Source organism: Delphinapterus leucas, chromosome 11 (genome assembly GCF_059928025.1).
Source record: "Delphinapterus leucas isolate spDelLeu-1000000601 "Yukka" chromosome 11, BTC_Dleu_Yukka2, whole genome shotgun sequence".
Lineage (NCBI taxonomy): Eukaryota > Metazoa > Chordata > Mammalia > Artiodactyla > Monodontidae > Delphinapterus > Delphinapterus leucas.
This window is the reverse complement of record NC_143139.1, coordinates 72,352,403-72,370,551: the sequence shown is the minus strand read 5'-3', so window position 1 is coordinate 72,370,551 and position 18,149 is coordinate 72,352,403. Positions and strand designations below refer to the sequence as shown.

General features: G+C 40.8%; 1 protein-coding gene across 4 annotated transcripts in view; it reads left to right on the top strand.

Annotated features, from left to right (window-relative positions):
• The first annotated feature begins 4,469 nt into the window (after positions 1-4,469).
• The window catches only part of ATP2B1 (ATPase plasma membrane Ca2+ transporting 1), a 131,745-nt gene continuing 118,065 nt past the window's right edge, over positions 4,470-18,149 (top strand). The window contains exon 1 of one of the 4 annotated variants that reach the window (XM_089921114.1): positions 4,470-4,861. The gene's annotated coding sequence lies outside the window, so the exon portion shown is untranslated. Of the gene's footprint in view, positions 4,862-5,690; positions 7,413-18,149 lie in introns of those variants that run through there. The other 3 variants (XM_022552450.3, XM_089921115.1, XM_022552451.3) reach the window with 3 other exon arrangements.

The following is an 18,149-nucleotide window of genomic DNA, read 5'->3' as shown; positions in this document are numbered from 1 at the left end:
AAACAGTCGGGGTCAGAAGCTCTGCCACTATGGCCCCAAGAATTTGCATTGCTAAGCTCACACAGGTGATTCTTTGGCACATTCTAATATCTTGAGAACAAAGGAGGGGTTTCAAAGGAAAGGAGGGCAATAACGAAAAATTATATAAAACTATAAGCACTAAATAATCTGAAAAACATAAGATGCACCGCAAATGTGAGAAAAATCCTTCTGACTTTCCTGTTTTGGGCATAAAAAATACTGAAGCACACACCAGGGTGGGTGGAGCAGAAAGCTGTTAGCCTGGATCCTTGATTCTGTGTTCAGCAACTGAATCAATCATACTATCACCTACCTCTGAACTTCTAACGTGAGAATAAGCCCCTATTCATTAAAGTAAGTCAAGTAAAAATGTATATTCTTGTTTGCAGCACATTTACTTTGTAATAAGGGATAAAGAATGCATGCTTATGAAAAATAATGACAACAGCTCCCGAGCGTTTTTTTAACGCCAATTTTTCTGTTAAGAGCTTAATATAAACATTTCACCAAAACTTCACAACAACCCTATGATACACCATAACTCACCATTATTAATGGGAAAATAAATGAGTTACATATGGAGGTGAAAGGTAACAAAGGTAGTAAATCTATGTTTCATAGATAAAGAAAGGATAGGAAAATGGATGTGGTAAACTTGCTAATTCTCAGGTACATTTCCTGGCATTTCTATTCCCCATCTTCTTTTGCATTAATTTAAATCTCCTATATATTTCGTGGCACCAGTCAAGTCCAAATCCTCATTTAGGAAATCTTCCTCAAGAACATTTAAGTAAGAGCTTTCCATTTTTCTTGAGTCTCTGGAATTTAGATTTAGGGCCACACCCTATGACCTAGATACCACATATGGGGTAGAAAAAAAATGCCTTATACTGAAGGGTACAGGATGTTAAATAATTCCCATCAAATTATGACATCTAACCATTTCACATTTTTCACCTATAAAAATTTTCCATTATGTGACTTGAAAATTCTTATTCTAGGCTTACCTGTAATTATACTTCATTTAATTCAGCAAATGTAATTAGTTTGTTACTAATAGATAACAGTTCTCTGCGGCTTTCAGCTAAGTAATGTTTCACTTCATATCTCTCTCTCTGATGATCCAGGTTAATGGAAATTTGAGAACATACACAACTACTTTTTATGAAGCGTTGAATATTTTTCCTCTTTTGCCTCCCTACACCTGTGAGTCCTCTTTAGTATTCTGCAATGATTAGCACTGACACATTCACATACGTATAAAAGTATACTTTGGGAAATGATATGGTTTTAAAAATATGCTGCTGTTGGTATGACTTTATTTTGTCCCCTCGATAGATGAATGTGACAGAATTCTTGAGGGAATAAAGATCCTAATGTTTCCCTTTACACTTAATTACATTGAGGATTTTAGAAAACTGTCTCCATAAGTTATATAAGATTAGTTCATATTGAATTGATCAACTTATTAGAAAAGATGTCAATAGTTGAGATTTATGCCACTACATGAAACATACTTTAACAGTTTGCAAAATACATTATTTTGAATACACAGCCTGTCTTCAAGCAATGTTAACATCCCAAATAGTAACTTGCCATAAGATTTAAATACCTTTATAAAATTTTCATTGTAACTAAAAATAAATATTTAAAGCATATTAAAAGTGGTTTAGAAGATTAAGTATTTCAACAATAAATTGCATTATATTGCTCTTATTATGCACCAAAATATCTATGGATCAATTGAATCCATAGAGTGAGGTCTAAGATTAAAAGAATACGGTTATATCATATACAGCGGCATTCTTGAATTTAAGTAGTTCCATTTTTTAAGTAATCAAATATTTTCTTGATTTTTACAATGAAAAATATGCCATTAAGAAGGTTTCAGTGCTAAACTTTTGGGAGAAAAAGATGAATTTTCTATATATAATGTGTACAGGTATATATTGCTTTCTGTTTGAAGAATGAAAATATAAAAACCAAACTACACAGTACAATCATCTTGACTATGACAGTAAAAATATACTATTGTATGTGACTCACATTTCATTAAAATGCACATAAATATGTTCTGGGATATATATGTATATAATCTCCATAAATGAAAACTCTACTGAAATCATGTTCTAAAATGAAGATGCTGAGTAATTTTTCATGACCACAACACTGTACGAGCATACCGTTTATTTGGAACTGCAACAAACCCACAAAGTGAACAGATTCTAGTTTAATCTATTATCCATTTTGCTAGTGCACTATAGCAATGAATCATATATTACTTTAATGTCAAATTCTTGATTAAAGTAGAATACATAATTCAATTTTCTATTGCGACTTCCTTGGAGGAAAAGTTGGACAAAGGCCAATGAGTCTTAAATGTCTCTAAGCCGTTTTGAAAAGTTAATCTGTTCTTCTGTTAAGAAGTTTTGAAATAGTGTCAGGAAGGGCTGTTGTACCCACCAACCAATTTCTTATCAGTGATTAAAGAGAGGAAAAAACGGGGTCATCCTGCCCAGTGCTTGTTTTGCATGTCAAGGGCACAGCTCTAAAGGTTGGTACTGTTTGACCTGGTAAGATACGTAAATTGATAAAAAAAATTTTCAACAGGGTTAACTGGGGTTTTTTTGCTTTTTAAACTTTTCACATATTTAGTTTTTAAATCCTTCAAAACTATTTTAATGTAAACACTACCAGAGTGAACATACATAATAAAGTCCTTCGCATCGACTGTTTGCTTTTAGGAAGACGTTACAGACATTAATTTTTCCAGTCCTGGAGTTAAGAGAATGGAGGAGCCTCTGCAGAATTTATCTTTTTGCTCTAAGTGGTATTGAAAATAACACGGACAAGTTCTCTAAAGCAGCGGCGACAGTTCAAACAGGCGATTAGACGAAGATGGAGCACGATGTCTTTGGTAAGACACAAATCTTTGAACACGTGTGTATGTGTGTGTAGGAAAGAAAACCCGTTTTATTTCTGAAAATGTCACTACGGTGGTTTCTTTTTTATTAACTTGCAAAATCTCTTGAAGGTTGTGGCAAAGCATGTTACCTTTCAGCATCTCAATCCCTCCCCCCCGAGATGCTACAAGTGAACTGAAGAGCCAAAGGCTTGGCATAGGTAGAAAACGCAAACCCCAAAGGAAGACACGGGGATTCTGAGCGCAGATCCTGATGGGCCTGTTCACACCGGCCGAACGCCTGCGTTAACTCTTTGGGCGCTGCAGCGGGTATCCCCGGAGTCTACGGGCCCGACCGGCAGAAACAGAGATGGAGCGCCCCTCGCCCGTGGGGGGTGTGGGCTGTTCTCCTCCAAGGAGGGAGCGAGCTAGGCGGCACTTTTGTCGTCTGGCGCGTGCGTCACGGCCCGGGACAGGAACCGAGTCCGGTACGGAGTGGAGCAGAGACGTGGCGAGAAGCCGCTCAAATGTCCGCGGACGCGGGGGTCTGCGTTAACCGGTCATCGCCTGGAGGGCTCGCCCTAGCCCGCCCGCCAGCCCGGCTCCCGGGCTCGGAGGAGCGCAGACCCGGGGTTGCCTCGGGCGGGACCCCAAGTAAAGGGCACCCAAGTCAGCCTGCGGCAGACATCGCTCTCCTGCCTCCACAGTTGCGGGAGCCGCCCGGACCCGCTCGGAAACAGCAGCTGTGACTGACGGCGTCACCGCCCCGCTTGTCCGACCCACCCCCTCCTCCCCCTCCGCCCCCCGCCCCGATACGTCATGGAAACAAGGACGTCAGAGCCTTTCAGCCAATCGCTGGCAGCGACAGGAGGAAAGGGGCGAACAGGAGGGGGCGGGGGCAGCGGCCGGCCGAGGCGCTCAGCGGAGGAAGAGAGGGAGGGGCGCGTGGAGGCACGAGTCCCCCGCCCCTCACTCCGGCCTCCCTTTCCCCACCGCGCGGCAAGTGCTAATCATCGGGTGCGCGCTCGCCAGCCGGGGGCGCGCTCTCCGGGTCCTCCCCTTAAACGCCCTCTCGGCTCCGCTCAGCTCCCAGTCTCCGTCCGAGTCGCGCTTCCTCCCGCGCGCGCGCCTGCCCGCCCCCAGGCTCCCCGCGGGCCGCGTCACGTGACCGCGCCTAGCCAAGGCGGCAGCGGCGGCAACGCGAGCTTCGGCGGCGGCGGCGGCGGCGGCGGCGGCAGTGGCAGCAGCTGCGCCGCCAGCGTGGAGCGGGAGGCGAGAGGGTGTGGAGAGAAGGGAGCGCCAGACCGGAACGGGTGAGTGTTCACCTCCCCTTGCCTCCCCCTGCAATCTTGCGGGCCACCCGGTGCAAGCGGCGTCCCTGCCCGAAGCTTCGCGTAGCCCCCTCGTGCTCCGCTGTCCGCTCTCCGGGGGCCGCGGGCCCCGCCCCGAGCGGGTCGGGCTGCGGTGCTCCCGGAGGGGGCTGCACTCCGCCCGCCGCTGCCTTTGCGGACGGCGGCGTGAGGCCGGCAGAGCTGCCCGTGCCGAGCGCGGCGCGCCCTGTGTGCGGCTCTGCGGAGCCCAGGAGGCGGTCCTGCGGGGACGCGGGCGGCCACTCGGCGGCTGCCGGGCTCTGGGCGGGGGCCGGCCGGGCGCCGCCTCCTCCTCCGCCGCCGGCGCCGCCGCCTCCTCGCAGTGCAGCGTGAGTAGGGAGCCCCGGCTGGTGGAAGCCGAACCTCTCGGCTCCGTGGCCACCTCATCCTCGAGGTGCAGCCGAACCTCCGCCTGGCGCTCTGAGTCCTGCGAGCCGCCTGCGGACGGACTGAGGACCGAGCCCCCGTTCTCTGCGTTTCCCGCTGTCCTCACCGCCCCCTCCCCCCGACCCTCCTGCAGCCTCCCCTTCCTTTCCCCTTCGGAAAATGGTTCCTGCTGCTTGGCGAGGTGAGTGGCGGCCGCCGCCCGTCCGCGGCGGGGGCGGCGGGACAGGTCACCTGCGGGGGAAGCCTGGCGGAACACGTAGGTGGGGGCGTCGCGGCGGGGCTCCTGACAGCTGGGTGCTCCGTGGACTGCGCGGATTCGGGAGAAGTTGGCGGGGGCGTTCCGGCGCCCCCTCGCAGGTTGTCTCCCGCCGCGCCCGCCCCGGCAGATCGTAAAGGTGAGCGGCTTCCTTGGCGTGCGCCTCAGCGCCGGGTCCGGCCGGGAGTCCCCGCCCAGGGCTCCAGGGACGGGGCTCGGTGGGACTTCGTGTCTAACCCCGCAGCTCTTCACTTCTCTGAGCCGCCTCCGCCGCGCTATAGCCCATCTTGCGGCCGGCCGCCCCCGCTCCAGCGCCTGGTGACCTTGAGGGCAACGGTGCCCGGCACTCTTTCCCCGCGCCCCGGGAGGGTCACCCCTCTAATCCCCGGCTTCAGCCCCACTGGCGCTCCGCGGGCGGAGAGCGGGGCCGGGGTCGGCCCCCGGCTGGGGCTAGTTGATTGATGCGTGTCACACCGGATGGCGATTCCCCGGGAGTTGGAGAACAGTCTCGCCTTTATCCCGGTGTCTGTTGTCTGGCCCCCCAGGATGTTCTCGGTTGCTTCCGATTCGCGTTCTTAGACTTAGTTTAAAAGAAAGAAAGAAAAAAATCCTGCGTCCTCCACCCCCTTTTTGGAAGGGTCAGTAAGAGCCGCATTCCAGTTGCGGAGGTTGGGCGGGGGGGGTGTACTCCCTTTATTCCATCCTGCTGGAGAATCCTGTGGCTTAGCTAGTTAGCGACCCCTGGTTCTGCGCCGCGGTCACTGGCCAGGTTGGTGTCTGTGCGCATTTCATTCACCAGTTTTCTGCCGGACTCGCAGCGCTGGGAGTGCTCGAATCCTGTGCGGTGCATTGGTGCTTGGCGCGGAGGGTAGGGCAAGAGGTGCTCAGGGGATCTTTAAACCTGCGGAGGGCTCGACCCTCCTCTGCACGCGTAATTTTGCCTTTCCTGGGGTTAGAGCGCAGCAGGCAGCCACCTTTGGCCGCTATGCACGCCACCTTTCTGGGTTTATTAATAATCTAATGGCTTCTGTTGGTATCGATTGCTGTTCATGATAAATTAGTTATATGGATTTTTTTTCATACGCCTGTAGGTATATGCTTATATCTGGACTGTCTGCCTTTCAACATGGAAGCCTTTGTTGTGTTTCACCTCCCCCCACCTGAGGACAGTCTTATTTTAAAATAAAGCTCTTGTTCAGCGTGGGTGTATTTTATAATAAAAGTACTTGTAAGGATATGCTTTGTATGAGGCTCTCCTCGGGCAGAGGGTGTGTAACCCTTTGGATAGTGGCCCACGTGAGTGAATGAAGGGCCTTCACCGCTTGTCCTGCTGCCAGCCTTCCCCAGACTCCCTGTCCTTGTGTGTGGCAGAGGCGGATTGGGGGAATTAGAGGGATTGGAGGAGAATCTGCTTTTTGTACTTGAGCGTTTCATCTGGGTCCCCCTCCCCCTCTTTTTTCTTTTTTGTCCTGGCGAGTTCAAATTTGAAGTAAATAGGAACATATTCCTTAAAGGGAGACTTTGAGAACTAGTATATGAAATGGGCTTCTTTAGCCATGATTTCAGGGGGCCGTTTTAGTTTCTGTGCTTTGCATGAATTGCTGTAATTAAGGGTGGATCTCTGTCCTGATTTTGGCTTGGGTGTAACTGCAAAGATCTTAGAAAAGTAAGTTATTTCCTACCATATAGTCTGCAAAAGTGAGTCACAATCGGGTGAGTTGAGGACAGAGCGCCACCTTTAATTTAAAATTTCAGCATTTTCTTTTATTAAAATGGTGAAAATTCAGAGAACACCCTCTTGATTTTTGTTGGCAGTTGTCATTACTGGCATCCCCATTTAGATGTGTAAGGTGAAATTGTCTTCATTTTCCCGTATTCTGCAATTCCTCACTCTTTTAGGGGTGTTTCTGCAACTGTATGGGAAATCATGGTTTTTTAATTGAAGCTTGGGATTTAGTGTAGAACTCTGAGATGAAGTGAGAAACTAGATTTGATTTGTGCTTATGATAAAATAATAGGGTCAATAATAGTCTGGATCTACTTAAGAAAAGAAATAAGGAAAGTAATAGCTTCATTGTAAATAGATATTTAAAACTAGCCGTTGCCACCAAATAAGGGTACCCACCAGCATGATAGTGGTTTTATAAATTTTTTTAGCTTCTGTGCTATAAAGAGATTCTAAAGTAAACATGCAAAATTATTAACCTTGTTTGAATAAGGTATAGTAATTTTTTTTTGTTTTTCATCTTCCAACAGCTTGCCTTTTATGGTTTGACTGCAGATTTTACAATTAATTGTTTTTAAATGATACAAATGAGGACTTCCAGCAGGAGTACTTACCCTCAAAGTTATTGAAGACTATATTGGAAAAAGTGGCTTCTGTGCATGGCTCTTGTCAAATGTATCAATATCTTATATAAAAATGAATGGAGTTTTTAATGCTTAGAAAACATGTGCTGTAGTGACAGCTAAATGGGTGAGATTTCCTTCCCTGACCACTTGGTCCCTTCTGTCCCCCTCCCTCACAAATCAAAAACATGAGGTACACCATCTCTTCAGACACAGGATATCTTCTGATGATTGTGACTGCAGATGTAACATAAAAAAAGATTCAGCTTTCAAGTAATGAATAAATAAATGTGTGGATATTACTAAATATAGTTTTAATTGCAAACCCCAAGATCGTTACCATTTCTATCTGCATTTAATTTTTAATTCACCACTTGTAGTTTCTTCATAGACTACTGTAAAGCATAAGCTGTTGAGCTACAAATAGTTTTATTAAGTTAAAAAATCTGCTTGTGATGAAAGGTAGTTTATGCTTTTCAGTCTGGAATATGGCCCCAGGTTAAAGGACGTCATTTGAGCAATTACGTTGATGTATGCAGAGTAATTATACATTGTTATGCATATCTTGATAGAATCCTTGATTTGGGGGTTAAATTTACCAATTTCCTTTGTCTGACAGATATGTTAACTTAATTTTGGGTGCAGCATTCTCTTACCATGTGAATTGAGTTGTATGGGTCAACAGGTTTTAAGAGGAACGGCCAATTACAACTATTGGTGGTCTTTTGCAGTACTAACAAAAAAGTGTATTTGCCCCCTTTTTTTTTCTTATGTTTTTACACAGACCTGCAGTTGAAACTGGTCATTTCACTTTTTACTTCTGGAATTTTGTAATGAATGAGAAAATTAAAGGAGTAAGGATCAGGGAGCAGAAAATTAAGTTTTTGCAGCTTGGGTAAGAGTATTTACTCACTCCGTTGGAGAGGAATAGTTATTTTCTAATAGGTGTCATGATATATATAGAAGGGTACGTGAGAGCAGCTTATTTTGGAATGTATAGACTCTAAGGTAACATTGAAGGAAAATGATACAATAGGTATGGGGATAATTTTCAAAAAAAAAACTTTAAAAGATTTGGTTTTTAGCTTTTACAGATATTTTATACACACACACATATACATTGTTGTCTTGTTAAAATTTTTTATTATGGAAATTGTCCAGCATGTGAAAGTAGAATATTATACTTAGTGACCAGTTTTGACAGTTATCAATTCATGGTGCATGTAATTTCATTTCTGTTTTTACACAAGAAATATATCTATTATAAATGGGGGCATAAGACAGATGACTATTAAATTCTTATGTTTTATATTTATAATTTATAGGATATATACAATAATGTACAACATCTAGTTGAATCTGAAAGGTCAATTTTTATGTTTATTGTTTCTGTAATAGTCTGTTTTACAGCAGGCACCTAAAGATAGTGTCTCTCAAATTTTACTCTTAATGATAACGCCTTTGATTTATGACATGCTTTACAGTATTTCAGAGTGTATTACATAGTATCCCTTTTGATTCTCACAATAAATCTGTGAAATTAGTAGATAGCTGTACCTTCCTTGTTTTTTAGGTAGGTAAAATGATTTCTCTAGGCCCTAAGGTCATATAATATAGCCAGCAGCTAGATTAGCCAGAACTGGATTCTAGATGCCTTCTAGTTTTTGCTTCATTGCTCTTTCCATTATACATGTCTGCGTAAGTTTGTGAAAGTTATATAAGTTTATGAAAATCAGGTTCTGACCACAGTTAATTTAATAGTGGGATATAAACAGATTTGTTTGGGTTTAACTTATAAGTTTAATCGTTGCTTGTATTTGGTATAATATAAGCAGTTCATATCCTGATTTGCTTAACAGCTGAGTAAATGAATTTGAACATATTTGAAATACTATATTTTTAATATTGTGGATAGGACTATTTTTAAGTTAGGAATTATGTTTACAAAGACTGGTTAGTCCTTGAAATGATTAGGGGTGTCTTAAATCTTGACTTAAAAATAAAGTGGCCGTTTTAAAATTTCTGCTGTCATTTTTTCATGTATTTGGTTTTTTTCTGCCACAGCTTGTTACTTAAGTCTTTTTGAAATATTAATTCGGTATGTAATGAAATTTAGTTTTAAAAGGTCCCAAATGAGATTTTAGTTCTTGATATCCAAAACCTTGCTATAAAGCTCACAGGGAAGGTGGTGGTTCTGCAGAAAGTGTGCAGGAGGGTCACCTGGGGGAGTTACTGAAAGTGCAGACTCCCTGGCATTGCCCCCGCAAATCTGATTCAGCAGATGTGAGTGGGGCCCAGTAGTCAGCATTTTGAGAAACACTCACATTGAGTTTGCATTTCGCTTAAAATTATATTACGTAGTTGAAATGCCTTTATAAATTAGAAAGACATCATTGATTTATTTGACTGTGAGCATAGTGCTTTCAAGTAGTTTTGACTATTGTAGCCAAGTTTGATTTGTGGACTTGGTGGTTTTTGTGACAATTGTAAGACTGGTAAATTGAAAATATTTTTTTATCTGTGTGCACTGTCTTCTTGCAGAAGATCCATCTATGGTTATTGAGTTACTTATTTATTAAGCACTGTGAAAGTCCTAGATGGAAAATGTTCTTCTGTTTGTTTTCATGCCCCAGCGTCTGCCATTCCAAATGACCTGAACATGGGGGCTTATGTAAAAATAATGCATGCTGTGTCAGTACAGTACTGTATATTTATATACATATGATATGCTTTAGTCTAGCTCTTATTTTATGTTAGAAGGAAAGACTTTGGATGTTCCTTCAAACTAAAAGGACATAAATTGGTGGATAAGTAGTGGTCCTTATTAATTTCAGTTAACAAGTAGCTGTTCCTTCAGAAACAGCAGGTTAGTCCTTAATGATCTTTCAAGAATATTAATAGGACTAATTGATAATTTACCATTCTGTGCATGAAAACAAAAGTTACTGCTGTTTTACTTAATGTTAAAGAACAGATTATATAGTTCATCAGTCTACTGTAAGAGCCATTTGATGTAAACTGATCTGACTTTAACCATTTTATCTACCCTATATGGATTACTTTCTGTTTAAGACCAGATTTAAAATGCAATTGTTTTTGCTTCATACATGACACTATAGTAAGTAGCCTGCATCTGTTTTTAAAATAGATTTTATAATGAAATTAATTTCAAAACAGGTCCATCTCAAGACTGTGCTGAACACTTTTTTGATCATTTGTTACAAAACCTTAGGCTTGTTCGCTGCGCTTTAGAATATATTTAGGAATCATGGGTTATAATTTACTAATGGTTGTGGAAATCTAAGCTCATAAAGATTTCTGGTAGAGAGATACAGATAAACTATGGTAAACCTTTCACCATATTCTTTTTTTTTTTAACATCTTTATTGGGGTATAATTGCTTTACAATGGTGTGTTAGTTTCTGCTTTATAACAAAGTGAATCAGTTATACATATACATATGTTCCCATATCTCTTCCCTCTTGCCACCATATTCTTTTAAAGCTATTTTTCATTAAAATTTTCCTAAATAACTTTGTTAATTATTCTAAACAGTATGCAGTGTTTTTAGTTACCTCTTTGGTAGGAATATTATTTGGTATTTCTAAGTACAATAACTTTCAACAATGTGGTGTCGCAAAATCCAGGATACCTGGATTTGTATTAATATTTTTGTCACTTCGGCCTCTGGAGGAAAAAACAAGGATAGTTTTGAATGGACCAGTGCTTGCTTACATTGTGAAATCTGAGATGATACTCCTTAACTGTAAACTGGTATGACTATTATAAAGACTTGACAAATTTAGGACTAAAAGTTGTGTGTTCTGAAAAGTAGATCATAAAAAAGGATTTGTCTGTTTAAAAGATGCTTTTTAAATAACTTGATTATTAACAATGTGGATTTATTGTTCATTGTATTAACTCAGTGAGTTGGTTTGCTCCCAGAAGGATTCTAAGCAATCTTTTACTCTCAAAATTCTCAGATCTGCTGCTCTAATCTACCTTTGATATTTGTGCCAGAATTTTCTTGTTTTTAAGTAGTTTTGCTGCTGTCGTTTCTTGACTAAAACGCTCAGTGGTTCCTCATTTTTCTCTTTTATCAAGATGCAGCTTGACTCTGAAGACCTTTTATAAAATAGCTCAGCATTCTAAAGTGCATTTTAGAACACCAATTCTAAGAAATATTAATAGGAGTTTTATGGAGGGAGAGGGGCAAAACCCAAATCCGAGATAGGCTAGTTTTATGCAGTTTCCCATTTGGGACTTCTCCCATATTTTGCTATGGTAATAATGGACTGAATCTATCTCAATGTGTTTAGTGTTTTAAAAGCTCCCTTGTTTCACAGAATCCCTTTTAGTGGAGCACCCACTTGTTGCTTTTCTGTATTACTTAACCAGGATCACCACTGCACACCTCTGGGGGGTGGTGTTCGCAATGTGAATCAAGTTTCTGGAGTTGAGAGCAGAGCTGCAGTACTATACTGCTGACTCCCCACTGCGGGACAGTCATGTCTGGCAGTCTCCTGCGTACACTCTTCTCATTCCTTTTGCTGTGACATCATTATGATTTTCCTGTCACTTGATGGGACCCTTGATCTTGTCTGTCTAAATGTTCCCATTCTTCAAAACTCAGCATTCATCTACCTTTTGCAGTCATCACTCATTAACTTTCTTGTCTGAATTGCTGTACATTTGTAGTCTGGGTCATACAGTTCCCATCTATTATATATCCTTTTTGTCTTAGTAATTTCATTCAGATAAGAACATGAGTTATTGAGGATATGTAGAGTTTTATCCCATAAACGTTCAATCAGTATTTTTCTGGCAGATTGATTTAGGACTTAGACATTGTGTAGCTTGCGTGAAGGTAAAGTGGATAAAGTGGAGGAATTTTTCTTGGAGAATTTCTAAAGACTTTTTACCTTTGAAATTTTAGCTTTGCTCAGATGGATTCATAGGACAACCTGTTTTACTTCTGGAGGGCAGCCGCATTTCATAGACTGTTACTAGGACAATAGAATTTAGCTTCTCCGTACGAAGTCATTTCCATTTCTTAACTGCGGTGTAGTAATTTGTCCATTTTAGACAAATTACAGTAGCTAAAATTTGTCTTAAAATGACCAGTTTCACTTTTCTTTTAGCTCATGACATCTTTTCCTTTCATCAACATTGATGTTCTTAAGATGTGCTTGTTGTATCTGTAATCCATTAGCATATTGCATGATGTAAAATGCCATAATTTGAAGCATATATTATGGTCTAAAATTTACAGTATGATACCCTTGTACTTACTGCTTACCGATAGGAGTACTCTTGGAGTCAAGTTTTTAAATGTCTGTTTGCTGCAGGTTCTGATTTTCTGAGAGAGTTCTTCTTCATGCATTGAGAGTGAACTCTTGGCCCATGACTTGGTGCATGATAACTGTAGGCATCAGGAAGATGTGTAGATATATGGTCTTTGTTAAAGTTTAAAGCATAGCAATGTGGTTATTCTTCTGCCTTCCTTAGGTCAAGGCAGGAAAGCCTGTACCTGACTTTATCATTTCTGTTGAATGCTCATGTAGTACATGGAGTCATAATTTCAAACATTTAAGCAATTAATGATTTATATAGATTTGGCACGTAAGCTGTTGTAGTTTTAAATGCTTGAAAAAAGTTGCTCTGCATAGATTATTCACTTTCCAGTGTTTAGCACCGCTGAACCTGTACAGGTGTACTGATCTTGAGTGTTCTCCCAACCCTTTTACATTTTATAGACCTAACTCTTGGTAAGGTATTATGGAAGGAATTAATCGTTGATCAAAAGAGGAGTGTAGAACTGTTTTAGTAGTGAAAAAAATAAAAAGAAAGCTGTGAAGGCAGACATCAGTGGAATCAGCAAAAGTGAAATGAGTTAGAGTATGATCTTTTCCTACTAGATTTTGATCTTTCCTCTTGGGACAGACGTGGATGGCATTGGCATATACTCTATGCTGCCTTGCTTATACTTAAGAGTTACGTGAAATTTTCAGTTCCTTTGCTATAATTCTGTCCTTTTTTTCTCTACTTATGCCCCAAATCAAGTGAGTGATGCTTTAACTACCCTTTTCTGTTTGTTTAAAAAGTGAATCACAAACTTCAGGTACTTTACTTTGCACACTCCTGACAACTAGTACTATGGTGGAGAACTGTTGAGTTAAAGGGCAAGTATAGGGAGCTGAAAACAAGGAAGGTCAGTCAGTGAAATGGGAAAGAGATGATGGCAAAGTCCAGGAAAAGGATATCCTCCAGCATCAGACCCTCTGAATGTCGGGTATCAGAAAAACAAACCAATCAGCCCTTTTTTGCATGAAGAGTAGATTTAGGATAAAATTTAAATTCATCTGCCTTTAAGCTTAAACTCCACTTTTTTAATATATATATTGAGCACTGGCACTTACCTGATTCTCTTTTGCCTCTGGACGCTCTTGCTACATCGTTCCTTTTGCCAGGAATGCCCGCCTTTCTCAGAGACTGTATATCTGTATTTTATTGAAGTATAGTTGATTTACAATGTCGTGTTAGTTTCAGGTGTAAAGCGCAGTGATTCAGGTGTATATATGATTGGATTTCAGATTCTTTCCCCTTATAGGTTATTACAAAATACTGAGTATAGTTCCCTGTGCTGTACAGTAGGTCCTTGAGCCTGTGTATCTTCATGGTATTCCTATGTGTGACTAGACCTAAAACTTCTGATTTGGGTTTTCAACCCTGTGATGTTGTCTTAAGATCTCTCCAGATTTAAATTTGAGTTTTATTGTTGCCACTAAAAAGCCAAGTGACCATGGGTAAATCGCTTGGTTTCTTTGTTACCTCCCACAAAAGTACAAAATATAAAATCAGAGAATTTTATTAACTTGTCTTTCTTGGAAGTTTTGACTTTTAAAACAATATGTCCACAGTAGGTCTTCTTCTCCTTCCACCTTGTCCCAAATTTTCAACTGTTGAATTTATTTTTTAGGTTTACCATCTAATTTTGCCTTTAATTTATCATTTGGTGTTTCATCGATGATATGCTGTTTCATTCATGAAGACAGTTTAGCTTTTCAGTAAATCTATTTATCTAAGACTTCCATTAAAGAAGTGGCATATCAGTGGCATTTGACACCTACTTCCTGTCAAAGTTTGCTAAAATGAGAGTGAGTGTGAGTTTACAGTATTTGTTAAGATCCGCAGCCACCTTCCCTCACTTTGCTTTCAGGATGCTGGCCAGAGTTGAAGTGTCTTCTCTGAGAACTCTGACTAGCTCAAGGGAAAGGAACCACTAATCTGCTTTCTGTCATTATAGATTAATTTGAACTTTCTAAGGTCTATATACATGGAGTCATAAGGTATGTGTTCTTTTTTGGTCTGGCTTTCATTCAGCATAATTTTAAATTCATCCATGCTGCATATATTAATAGTTCAGTTCTTATTATTGCTGGTAAAGATTTCATTGCATGGATGTACCGCAGTTTGTTTATCCATTTACCCATTGATAGCCTTTTGGGTTCCAGTAACTTATGGTGTCTGTTCAGATCTTTTGTCCACTTTTTCATTAGGTTGTTTGTCTTATTATTGAGTTGTAGTTTCTTGATATCCTCTAAATAAAAGTACTATGGGAAGCATTTGTGTTTGTGCTGGGGCTGGGAGGAGGAATAGTGTTTAAAGAGATTTATGTATCTAACACCTAAAACTGAAAAAGCAAGCAGGAGCACCGCAAGCATTATTTGTAGAAATGGAGTTAGGTACTAAAACGAAAGGTACCTGTTCCTTGTTGCCTGTGAATGGAAACTGGGATAAGGGGACTAAAAAAACTGCTGATATTTTTTAAAAGTCTTACAGACCTGTTTCTGTAAACAAACTTCATGCATGTATAAGTTTGTCAAAACTAAAAATGAATACATGAGTGGAATAAGTTTATATCTGTGGATAAGCCAGGTGTGTCCCCTGTTCCGTTCTTGTGTCTGCGTGCAGTCTTGTGCAACTGAGATGCAGAATTCAGTATTACTTTGAATAAAAGAATCCATTTTTACTAAAGCATAAGTGAGCAATGTGGACTTGACTGAAAACTTACTTAGGGGAGGCAGTCCACTTAAGTTCCTTGATTTCTCCCTGAAGTCTTCCTCCACTTCTCAAGTTCAAATTTCTCCCTCCTTTATTATGTAGAACAGTTGCTTGCCTTCTTTGGTTTCTTAGTTTCCCTTGAACTGTCCCTCACCATCACCACTACTCCACATGCACTCCAAGCAGCTCATAAAAACATATGAAGACATTTTTTCTAAATAGTTACATATAGTCCTGTCCGTAGCTAAGAGTTTGATATATGATTTCTTTATTTCTTCATCTTGGTAAGTATAGCATTTAATCCCATGAAATGTTGATTTGTGAGAGACTCTTTAATATGTTAAGGAGTACCCTTCTGTAGGTGCGTCTTAACAATTAACCATATTTTAAAATTCCACCCCCTTCACTAATTTCCTGTCTTCCCTTTGAAGAATTTGATATTTGACAGAATTTCTTCCTCCTGCTCTTTCTTTGAAGGAAGAATCTCAGAGGGAAACAGTAGTCATCCCTTAAGAGATGCTGGAATTCAGAAAAGAAAAACAAAAACCTATGGGTTTTTTTGTCAAACTGGCATGAAAAATAGACCAGCTATAAAACACACTAATTACTTTGACTAGATAAAGGGAATTTTAGAATATTTAATAAAATGAACACTGGTGTAGCTGCTTTCTACCTGCCAGATACTGTTTCAAGGAATTTACAGATATTAACCTGTTTAAATGAGTGGGTTCTGTGGAATTTGGGGGAGAGAAATTCTCTACCGAAAAAGATGAAAGGGGTATTAATGGTTTTAAAAGGGAATCCTGGAATACAGTGACTTACATAACTTTTCTACCAATTTAAAATGTAACAATACTGATTGTATAATTTTTGGAAAATATAGAACAATGTAAAAATGAAACAAAATCACTATCTCTGAGAAATAGTCAGCTTTAACATTTTGATTTATTTTTGAACTTCAAAAAAATTTGTACATCTATTAACATGCTTGAGATAATGTAGGTATAATTGTGTGATTTTAAAAAGCTTTGTGTTATTTTTCTCCTGTCATCAGATTTTTTTCATCAACATCATTTTAATAAGTGTGATATTCCATCCCATGGCTAGTCCCTTGTTAGTGGTTGTTTGGGTTTTAAGTTTTTTCTCTTATGTTAAATAATCCTCTAGTGAACATCTTTGTTTTGTAGATTTTATCTTCATTTATGATTGTTTCCTTTGTAATTTCTGGGTTTAAAGGATTTTGGTAGTTTGTTGTCTTTTTTTTTTTTTTTTTTGCGGTACGCGGGCCTCTCACTGCTGCGGCCTCTCCCGTTGCAGAGCACAGGCTCTGGATGCGCAGGCTCAGTGGCCATGGCTCGCAGGCCCAGCCGCTCCGCGGCATGTGGGATCTTCCCGGACCAGGGCACGAACCCATGTCCCCTGCATCGGCAGGCAGACTCTCAACCACTGCGCCACCAGGGAAGCCCAGTTTGTTGTCTTTTGATTAACATTTTTTGCCAGCCTCGTGGTTGAGAGGCTAGTTAAGTATTTAGGATTCTTTGTCTTTTCCTGCTATGTGTACAGTTGGTGCCACTCAACTTCTAGGTCTTTGCTTTACTTTCTCAAATTCTCGTAGCCCTCTTAAAAATTCATAATTTGTTGTTGTTTACATGTTTGACACCTCCACGAGATATTCAGTTTGAGAGCAGGGACTGTTTATCTTTCTGTTACTAGCCTCTAGCACATGACTTTTACCTGTGATGTTCTTAATGACTCTTGAATGAGCCTCTTGTGTCTGGTCTTGAGCTTGAGTCCACTGACTTCAGCCTCCAGTAAAATGCTTGTTTTGTCTCTTTTTATTTTATTTTATTTTTTTAAAGTCTTTATGGAATTTGTTACAATATTGCTTCTGCTTTATGTTTTGGTTTCTTGGCCCCAAGGCATGTGGGATCCTAGCTCCCTGACCAGGGACCGAACCCGCACCCCCCGCATTGGAAGGCGAAGTCCCAACCACTGGATCGCCAGGGAAGTCCCTGTCTCTCTTTTTTTGTTTGTTTGTGGTACACAGGCCTCTCACTGTTGTGACCTCTTCCGTTGTGGAACACAGGCTCCGGACGCGCAGGCTCAGCGGCCATAGCTCACGGGCCCAGCCACTCCGCGGCATGTGGGATCTTCCCGGACCGGGGCATGAATCCGTGTCCCCTGCATTGGCAGGAGGACTCTCAACCACTGCACCACCAGGGAAGCCCCTTGTCTCTCTTTAGAAACTGTAATAGGCTTGTGGTGAGACTTTATCACAAGGCACTTTTTCTTTTAACTTAAACTGAAAATATGTCAGCTGAATCATACTATTGAGGATGAGAAATATTTTGTTATAACTGTGTTATATAAGTTTAATTCTTTCGGAAACAGTTCCACCATCCCTGCTTTTAAAGGGTAAGATAAACTTTACTAAGTGAAGTAGAGTACTAATAGGCCCTTAGAAATGGATGTTACTTTTATTATTAGTTATTTCAAAATGTTGATAAAGTTTTCTAAAATGCTTCTTACAGATTAATACATCTTTTTTTTAACGGAGGAAATTCTACAAAAGTTTGACATTAAGCTTTTAAGTGCAAGTGTATGTTGAATTAATCCAAAAAAGTGGAGTTTCTGTATTTGTATATGAAATAAAACTTTAGGTTTAGGAAGGTGTCCTAGCAGGCTCTTCCTATGACATTGTATCTGACTTATTTTTAGTGCTCAGACTTTGAGTGGAAAACTTAAGATTTTGGATAAATAAATTCCTTCAAAAAATAGTTATGTGATCACTGTGCTAGAC